We start from the raw sequence: 8018 nt of genomic DNA on the forward strand, positions 1-8018 counted from the left end.
TGAACAGCGGTCTCCTGTGTTTTGTCACTGTAAGCATGTTAGCATGCTGACATTAGCATTAGCTCAAAGTCCGGAAGCTACACCAGTGACCACATTTTGACATTGCACCAAACTATTCCTTCTGTTAACTCAACAGAAATAGACAAGCTTACTTTTTCATCATTTTTAAGGGACAGTTACAATATATGCAAGACTGAAAAGAGGCAAATTGTTTCATCTTTACTCAATTGTTTGCCTTGATGATTAATCAGTTATGAAAATTGTTGTATTTTATGTCAGTTGACTAACAGGTGAATAGAGAAGTGAAGTATTTTAGATCTAGTATTTTTATGGAGAGACTTCAATGACCAAAAAAGTTGCATATACGACACATTCTACCTGTCCATCCCTTTGAGACCTGGAAATGAAAAGACTAGTCCCATCTAATAATTCAAACATTTCGCTTGTCAGGTGTCATAACAGATCATTGTGCTCATCAGCATTATCAACTGTCTGCTGCAGGGATGACAAAAAGCCAATGTAAAAATCTTTGTTGAGGCGTGATTGCAGAAAATAAGCTCTGTGACTAACAACAGTTCTCTGATATTTACACGTTTTGTTCAGCACAATCTTCACAAATGAACACCACTTTTAGGATTTTTGAAGCCTAAAAAGCTAATGTTGAACTACACCATGGTGGCATGACATGACTTAAATATCACAACCACTAAGCGTCCAACTTGTAATACGATTTACTGTGCTTAACTCTTAGTAAGCTTGTTTGCAAGAGCGTGGGTATAAACACAACCAGGCTGTGAAGGTGGACTGATGAGTAGATCAGTTTTCATGTTCGGTATGATGTTTAACGTCCCTGGCAACCTCTGCAGTCTCATTTAGCCACTTGTTAGTAACTGCCTTTTTTAAGACACGTAAAAGCTTTAAAAGAAATTGTGAGTGGTGTATTTACTGACCTATTTTATGTCTCAGAATTAAATGTCTTGAGCTTGAACAGAGACCTTGTTTCAGGCATTTTACCAAAAACCCACTGACTTTGGGACAAGGCACCTGGAAGTGCTATAATGCTTAAAACCTATTTCTGGGTTTTAGGAGTCATTCCTGCAGCAGTCTATTAATCCGAGTCTTCTGGAGTCATTATTACACAAAAACAAGTGACCATAATAATGATTATGCTAATGTGACAGTGTTTTCTATGCTCGACACCATAATAACAACAGCAAACAACCTGAGCATGTTTAAATATGCTTGTCATTGCTGAGTAGTGATGTGTCACATCACCTGGAACAGAGACCATATTTCTGTGTCCGGGTTCCACAGCAAAACAATTTACTTTTTCAACAGAAGACAACATGATATCACATTAATACAAATACATACATGACATCTGTCAAGGTGAACACACACACGCCCACACAGGGACAAAGAGCGCAAGAGTCTTTTGATTCCCCACATTCTTGTGGATAATATATTAGTCATTAAGTTTGCACAATGAAGTGTCTTCAGTTACATTCATGCACTCACATGCACACACACAAACTGCCTGATGGACTAGGTAAACTGTGAAACTCAGCACAGTAAGAGCTCAGCACTCACAGCCTGTTGACTCCTTATTTATATCAGGCACAAAGCTGAATCCGTACTACATACTGATGTAATGTGTTCACATTAGAAAAATGACAAAATGAGATATATTCAAACCTGACAGCTTGCATGCTACAGTCGTTGGACACTATTCTCCTACAATGCAATGCACAAAAGAAATGAAGGAGGTGCTAACATCTGAGAGAAAGGGTATAGTCTACTTATTTGGTAATTTCCTGACTCCAAAATTTGTTAGTCACACCCATGTTAGGAGTTTGTGCTTCTGATTTGACTTAGTTTCATAAAAATAACTGATACTGATACTGAAATACTGATGTGAGACCAGTGCACCAGGTCAGATCAGGGAATAGGACATCAGTTGAGGACAAAATACTTGTGTCTCTACTGATTCATTTTATTTTCTAAATCTCCCCATTATCACTTTCACAGGATGTTATCAGAACATGTGTGTCTGACCTTTGCTCTGCCTCTTATTAGATGCTGTTAATATAAATGACTCAGAGACTGAAACTGTTCTGCAACAGAGAAGTTCTCTAGGATTTAAATTATTTATCTCCTGGCCTTAAACCCATTTTTTGCACTAAACACCACAGTATATGACCTGGGCTCAGGGCCGCCGCTTCCACTGACGACACTGAAGTCATGATCTCCGTATATTTTTCTGGGAATTTGTGGGAGGGATTGCAAGCCTCTAGGGGTGGGACGAAAGGCCATGAGAGTTTACATAAACACTCACATGTAATGAGTATGGCTGATTCCATGGTTTTCACCCAATACATTTAAAAAGTCCCTATCCCTTCATTTGTACAGATATGACAGAAGAGAGAGAGAGATGGTGGACTGTGCTGACGAGGTTTGGACTCATTTTTCTTCAGAGCTACAGCCCTGCCTGAGTTAACTGCTGATGTGTGAGTGTTAATGACCTTTCACACCTCCTGCAAACTGTTCTAATAAAAGCAGCAACTAAAAAAAAAAACACGACTTAAAGCACGTCACCCTAAATACTGAATGCCATCGAATCTACCATGAAGACTGTATGTGTGAAGAAACCACGCCTCTGTCTCTGACCTATAGGCCTGCTGAGTTCAATGTGCTGGAAAGTTAAAACTCTTCATTTAAAGATTTAGTCAGTGAGCGCTAACTCGCTGGCTGTGATGTTAGTGTTAGTGTAATTTTCTGGCTTCAGTCCCAAACTTTCAGAGTTAATTTGTATAAAGAGCAATGTCTGCAGGATGCCTTAGGGAAAGTTCTGTGTGTGTGTGTGTGTGTGTGTGTGTGTGTGTGTGTGTGTGTATGTGTGTGTACTGCAAATATGATGTCTGATGAAAGCAAAACATCAAATTGCCATTTAAAACAAAAGTCAGATAGCTAACACGTAGACAGGATTTTGTCTTCCTGCTTTCATCTACCTATGGTCTAAGCTTTGAGTAGGTCAGATGTTTTGATCATTGTGATAGAAAAAAAAGATTAGAATTAGAAGAACTATTCCCGATGTTATTTTTGAAAAATGTGTGCCAGGCCCAGCAGGCCCCGCGCGTCAATGTAACACCAGAAAGGACTCTAAAGACTCTAACTTCGGACACATTACATTTTGTTTGGAAGTGAAAATTGGGTAGACCTCAAAACCAAACATTGGCTAATGGACATAGTAACGTTTAGGAGGTGTCAGGTTTTGATCATGACAGGAGAGTTGGCATTTTTTATATCGAGATGCCGTTGGCTTGAGATGTTTGGAAGCGTTAGATTTTGGCTACTTAACACACACACAAAAAAAATCAACGTCAGCTTTTTTCAGTATTCTACATCATATTAACATCAGACGTTGTCATGATTGTTTTGGTCATCCAATGTCATAAACTACATTCAACCAAACATCTACGTCTAATGACGTCGATGGCCAGCTGCGTGTCTGCAGGGAGGCCCACGTACATTTTAATTCTGTCCAAATCTCAAGACAGAGATTAAAAATTGTTCTAACCAATCCCAAAGATGTAGTTTTGAAAAGTTAGAAAACAGTACAGTACATACTTTGTGAATTTAGCAAAATGACACACTTATATAATGTAAAGTTTTCTGACTTGTCTCTGCAGTGTCTGCAGTTCTCCCCGAGTCATTTCTGACACAGAAACACAGTTACAGCGACTCACCCGACCTGACCGGCTCTCCATTGTGCTCCCATCCTGCACTGTAATACATCACCTCATCTCATGCTCCAGTTCTCATGCAAACAGAGCTGGCTAAGCTGTAGGAGATGTGTGTTCAGACTTGAAAGGTTTATACCTATAGTAATATTGAAGCCATCCATGAAATAACAGCTGTCATATCATCACTTTCCTGCTTCACCAGCCAGCTCCTCAGCAGCACCCGGCAGTGCGTTACGTTGCTTTTCTAACACCTCAAGATTCGTTAGCTAGACTGCCCATGCCTCTGGTGACTTTGTGTTTTAAACATTCTTATCAGAACATATTTTATGCCTGACTGCCTGTAATGTTGAGGTTCAGGACAGCGATACGATCAGGGCTGACTTGCTTGATGCCTGGCTTTCAGTCTATGCACACATCAAACAATGAGCTACAATGTGGATGAGCTGTAGAGCTGGGTGATGACTCTGTGGGTTTAGCAGTAGTATAAACTATTTCACTTCACATGGAGTTATTTAATTCAGTGTTAATACCAAAAATCTTGCTCAGTGGTTCTTTACCTGGAAATGTGTTGCGAAGCTGTGCTGTGGTTGCCTGTAGTTTAATATAAATATTCAGGTCAGTATTTAACCTGTCAACACAAACTGTGATTGAGGTGTGCTGAAACATGCTTTCAATAAACACCTGCCAGCAAATCAGAAACAAGTATTTTCTGTGGCTATGAGTGAAAAATGCTGTGCATTAACTTACACAATCTGTTTCACTGTTTGCACTGTAATTATGTCTCCCTCCCCTTGTAACAGTAATGCATTTCTGTATGGGAAGAGTTCGTTCCTTGTTCCCCTACACACAAGAGAGAGAGAGAGAGAGAGAGAGAGAGGGGTGTTATCAGTTACTAATGTGTTAAACGTTTGTTTCGCCTGAGTCAGTCTGATCGGGTCTAAGTTTTCAAATGAGTAATTAACATAGGAAACCCACAAATTGCAGATATTATGCTTTCAGTCAAACTCTTCTATTATTTATGCCATCACACCTCAATGTCAATGTCAGGGAACCTCAAATTTCTCAAAATCTTAGTACACTTGTGCACACCACTTGCTGAAAATCAATAATTTTTTATTACACATGACCATGACTACTGTGTAAATCAGAATTCAGTGGCAGAATGTAAGTCAGTACATTTACTTGAACCATATGCTGCTTCATTCTTCTCTACTGCATTTCAAGAGCTAAGTGTTGTACTTTTTACTCCACTAAATGTAAAGTTACTAGTTATAAGTAGGAACATGTGCAGTCTGATGCAAGCCAGTGTGACTGTCTGCCATAAAGTCCACTTTTAAGATGACTACAATGTTAATTTTTTGTTGTCAAAGAGGTGTTAACTCGATGATGATGATGTGTTTTAATATTGAGGTCAAAGTTCGTGAACTGATAATAAAGTAAAAAATTAGCTCTACTTTCCACCCAAAATTAAAACATTGCTTACACCTTCCATACACAGTGATGCATCAGTAAAGCCTGTTAATGAATACTTTTACTGTAATTTGCTGATAATGCATATGTACAATTTATGTGCAATAGGAGTGATACCAAAAAATGGATCCATCAAATGAGCACATGAAGACTCTGCTGTGGTATTTGCAGCTCTGCCTCTGTGTGTGTGTGTGTGTGTGTGTGTGTGTGTGTGTGTGTGTGTGTGTGTGTGTGTGTGTGTGTGTAATTAGTTGCTTTATTAATGGTTAATAAATCATTTATTAATGCTTTACAGATCAGTTATGAGCCATTGATAAGATGCAGCTGCAGACTTGATGGATTATTGTAGAATCCTTTATCAATTATTTATTAACGTTAATAGGAGGCTGGCTAAATTTTGCTGATGGCTTATTACATCATTGGAAACCCATAATTACTAACATACATATTAATATGCTGTTTACAAGTGGATATTGGTCCAGATGTGCTGCAGCCCGTTTCCAGAAGATAAGTGGTCAAACACTCCGTTGGTGGGTTTTCACCAATGAATTTAAGAGCTACCTAAAAGGACAAGTGTCATGGTGGAGGGGGATCTGGCACAATCTGGCTACCCATAATTCTTTATTGATGATAGTTGATATCTGATCTATAAACCATCAGTGAATTATGTATAAACCAATAATAGAGCCAGAATAGCTCCTAATCTCTCATAATAAATTGTGCCTTATCAGAAAAAGGCAGACTACCTATTAAACACACAATAGGCTGAACCATACAGTTTTATTAGTTACACACTGCTGCTGTTGTTAAGAATAATAACTGTAATGGCTTGAAAAGTTCCCGCTTGTTGTCTACTCCAAACTTGAAATGAAAATTGCAACACACACACACACACACACACACTGGACCACCCCGCCCCGGTCCCGCCCAGCGGCCCGACCCCGTGGAGAACAGACAGTGGTCATGTGACAGAAGCAGTTTCTAAACGACAAAAACGGAGAGACACACACAGACACACAACGAACACACGCACACACACAGAAAGAGAGAGAGAGAGAGAGAAAGAGTGGGAGAGAGAGTTTCGTAACTCAGGGAAGTTTGGTGGAGCCATCGATCACCGGAGCGTCTTGTTTTCTCGGAGCCTGATGTCAGTGACACGGCGGAGGGCTGATCGTCGCCTGCGTCACTTTTTCACCGGAGCTGCCTGATTGAGTTTCTCACCGAGAGGGAGCTTTTGCCGTTCAGCAAGGCAGCTGTGAAACTACCGTCTCTCCCCCCAGGAACAGACTGTATCCTCCATCTGAGAAGTAAGTCCGACACTGAGATCTGCCTCTAATGCTCCTGCGGGGACCTGACAGAGTGACCGGGCTGTTTCATGCGCTGATCCCGCCGGCACACAGTTTCTTATTTCCTCTCGGATGTGGTGCGGTAAAGTCTGGAAGTGCTGCCTGCTCTTTTAAAAGTTTGATGTGTTGTTGTGAGGAGACATGTTGTGATTGTGTGTTGTGCAAACTTTATTGTGGGACAGAGAAGAGGTCCATAAATTTAGACTTGCGGGTCTAGTTAACTGAGATCAAGCTGCTTGTGTTGTCAAAGTTGTTTTTATGACAAACCTCATATTTTTGTGTGTTTGCTGTGTCCGGGACTTTTTTTCGCTTATTTCGAGGTGTGAAAATGAAGAAAATCTGCGCCTTTCTTAAATGTATTGATGATTAATGATATTAACACTGGCTGATAACTGATGTAACAATGAGACAGTGCTATTTTTTTTTAACTTTATATAGGCTATAACATATTATTGTTTATTAGCTGAAATAAAAAAAAGTGGTCAAAAACGGGTTTTACGAGGGAGAGAAAGAGGCTCTGTTATAGTCATCAGCCTGTAGAGCTGTAGCTTCTGTTTTTGACATTTAACACTGTGACCTCTTGACATTTCAATTTGGTTTAGAGGTAAATATTTATTAAAAGATAGAAGAAAGTAGGTAATTATGTTATATGAAAGGTTAGGGCTTGAATAATATATTGGTACATTGTTTAATGTTTGGTCTATGAAATGTCAGAAAATAGTGAGAAATGACTATTACATGTCGTGAGGGCCCAAGGTGTCTCATTTCATGTCTTATGTCCAAAATGTAAAGGTATTCAATTTAAAAATGATATAGATATAACTGATTAAAAATTATAATTACATAAATGTTGCTTTAGAAACTGGAACAAGGATGTGTTTGTAATTTTTGCTAGAATAAACAGCTGAAAGGATTCATTGATTATCAAAATTGTTGCTGGTTTTCGGTCATCGGACTCATCGGTCAGTTAATTAACAGCTGTGGATTGGGTTTTGATCTTTGCCGTCAGTAAAGTCTGAATCAGCTGTGGAATCAAGCGTTGGTGTGAGAGTGAGAGACGACCCTCAGTGTTGCTTCATAGTGTCAGAGCTGAGTGCAGTGTGATACACTGAGAGGAGTATATTTGACAGGTGTGTGTGTGAGAGAGAGAGAGAGGGAAAGATTCAAACACTCAGTCACACCTGATTCTCTGTCTGTCCTCATTTCACTACATCCTTTACAATACACATCTCTTTCTGTGTGTGTGTGTGTGTGTGTGTGTGTGTGTGTGCGTGTGTGTTTCTCTCTGTCTCTGTCTCTCCCTGTTTCCTGTGCTTTGTTTCAAGGCTGAGGCTTGCGTCACACATTCCACTTGGCATATGAAGCCCTTATCCTGTTTAGAGCCTGGAGTGAGAGAGAAAGAGGGAGAAAGAAGGGAGGAGAGAGGGATGTGGATGTGGGGGGTGGATGGGTGGAATGA

The 8018-nt window shown here is 39.8% G+C and overlaps 1 protein-coding gene across 1 annotated transcript in view; it reads left to right on the forward strand.

Moving 5' to 3' along the window:
- Positions 1 to 6226: 6226 nt before the first annotated feature.
- Positions 6227 to 8018, forward strand: part of klf3 (Kruppel like factor 3 (basic)) — a 15763-nt gene continuing 13971 nt past the window's right edge. The window contains exon 1 of the mRNA XM_023418483.2: positions 6227 to 6520. The gene's annotated coding sequence lies outside the window, so the exon portion shown is untranslated. The remainder of the gene's footprint in view (positions 6521 to 8018) is intronic.

The sequence above is a fragment of the Seriola lalandi genome, unplaced genomic scaffold (assembly GCF_002814215.2).
Source record: "Seriola lalandi dorsalis isolate HSWRI2012SDOR001 ecotype SW California unplaced genomic scaffold, Sedor1 jcf7180002054582, whole genome shotgun sequence".
NCBI classification, from domain to species: domain Eukaryota; kingdom Metazoa; phylum Chordata; class Actinopteri; order Carangiformes; family Carangidae; genus Seriola; species Seriola lalandi.